The following is a 2569-nucleotide window of genomic DNA, read 5'->3' on the forward strand; positions in this document are numbered from 1 at the left end:
GCCACTAGAAAAATTTTTTATTACTTTCCCTCCAACATCAAGTTTTGCTGCTCTCCAAGTCTAGTTCCAAAAGAAGCACTGTTACTACCAGGAGACACAACAGTGATTCCATTGAACTTGATGTTAAGACTGCTACCTGAACTCCTTTTGGGTTTCTCATCCCTCTGAATCCACAGACAAGGAAGGGTATTACTGTTTTGTCTGGGGTGGTTGATCTTATTCTGAGGAAATAGGACCCAACTACACAAGGGAGGTAAAGATGCATTTTCCTTGGATCAGGCAATCTGTTAGGCTACCTCTTTCATTATTACCATGCCCTGTGATTAAAGTCAATGGAAAAATGCAAGAACCCAATCCAGGAATACCAATGGCCCAGAAACTTCAGGAATGAAAGTTTAGGTCACCACACCAGGTAAAGAACCATGATCAGCTGAAGTGATTGCTGAGGGTAAAGGGAGAATGGAGTTTGTAGTGGAAGAAGTTAGTGATAAATATGAACCTCACCTGTGTAACTAGTTACAGAAAGGAGGACTGTATTGTTATGCATACTTGTTCCTTGGTTCATTATATGTTTGTATTTGTACATAAGTCAAATATCTTTATTTCCTTCTCTATTTTATCTCCTTATCATATGATATAAATTGCACTGTTCTTCTTGTAGTATTTGATGTTCTAGGAGTGAATATTAGCCAAGAACTTGTGCCCTTTTCTGGAATGATTTATTTTCTTTCTGGTTGTACATGAGAGCTGGAATTATTAGGTGAAAAATATGTCTATTATTGTGTTCTATTCAGAACTTAAATATGGTTTAAGGTGATGTTTGATGTGTATAGCTGCCAGGTTAACCAATGTTGGATGGTTATGCTTAGTTTGTGTGCCAATTTGATTAGGTGTTGGAGCAAAGTTGTCTGGTCAAACAAGTTCTGAACTTTTCCTTAATACAAGGACATTTTATGGCTCGTTAATAAGCCAGAAGGCTGGCTTATTGAATCAGCAGTCACTTGTTTATGTCTATAGCTGATGGCATCTATGGCTGACTGATGTAGTATTTTCCACAATGAGAGTCCAATCAGCTAGAATTAATCCAATCATTTGAGGACATTTTTTTGAGAAGTGGTGACTTCAGCATAGATAGAGAAGATAAATTTCATCTCCCTTTCACCTGGTCAGCCTCTTTTGGGGAGTTCATGGAGAACTTTCATTGGATTTGCCAGTTCACTGCCTGCCTTGGGAGATTGGACTTTGGCATCCCTACAGTTATCTGAGACACTTCTATAAAATCACATATTTCAGATGTCTCCTGTTGGTTCTGTTTCCCTAGGGAATCCTGGCTAATATACTTCTGTTACTAAATTTATATGCATGAAATGTCATTTATATATTTAGAGATTGTATAAAATTCTTAAAGACTTAGCAATGTTCTCTCTGTCCATGTTATTTCCTGATACTGATCTGCATGATGTTAAACAACAGTATGATGTTGTTATTCATGATTTTATTTATTCTTAGAAAAAAGTTTACATACTATTTACAGAAACAAGAAAATTTTTTAGTTACAGTACATTTTTTCTAATGCTTCTCTAAAAGTATATATGGTCATCTATAAGTCAAGACTTCATGTTTATCATAAAGGGACTTTAGAAGAGAAGCAAAGTAGGTGTATACATCATGTTCCTCATTTTACTTAACAAAACCTTGATAAATGGGTTAATATGAGACAGGAAAAACTTCTGTGATATTTTGTTGTTGATGACCCCAATATAAGCCAACTCTCAATTTTTTAAATGTCTGAAATAGGCTCATTTAAAAATACTAATGATAATGTTATGGCCTAGGATGTAATTGCATACTGCAAGCACATTTATTCCTGAGGTTTAATTGTTATTTCTAAATCCTGAGATAGTTTGCTATTTGTGTATAACCTGGTATTTCCCTGGAACTTTGGGTAGCTGTGTGGACCTGGGACACAGATTTAAAATACTCTAGCCCTGAAATTCAAAACTCAAACATACAACAACTGTGAAAGAAGGTGAAAAGGAGATGTGATTTTAATTAGTGATGTGAACAAAGCTTATCAGATTAGGACTAAAGTACACCAGAATGAAAGCTAAAGGATTATCTTGAGAATATATTAAAACTTTAAGTTTTGTGTGAGACCAAAGAAGAGGTATATATTTTGCCCAAAATTTTAACTTACAAAAACACATAATCTAATTTAACCTGCTTTGTCAGTTTATCTAAACAACATAATTCAGCTTTCTTTGACATAGGATCTAGAATAAGGCTTGTGCTCTTGATGCACTGTATACATTATTGTGATAACTGAGACATTTTGGGCAGATAACGAAGAAAGAATTGGCAAATTCTTGAGGGACTGGAGAAAAAGCATGGAATTATTAAGCATTCCCACCTGGGAAATTCTGCCTATTCCCTTAAGCAATAGAGGTTCCAATTTAATAAGCCAAGCCCTCAATCTCGAGGCTTACATTTATGAAAGTTATTTACGTATTTGTGAAGCTAAGCTTATATTTACTTAGTGCCTAAGAGTCACCCCCACAGAACCTCTTTT

The sequence above is a fragment of the Tamandua tetradactyla genome (assembly GCF_023851605.1).
Source record: "Tamandua tetradactyla isolate mTamTet1 chromosome 22 unlocalized genomic scaffold, mTamTet1.pri SUPER_22_unloc_1, whole genome shotgun sequence".
NCBI lineage: Eukaryota > Metazoa > Chordata > Mammalia > Pilosa > Myrmecophagidae > Tamandua > Tamandua tetradactyla.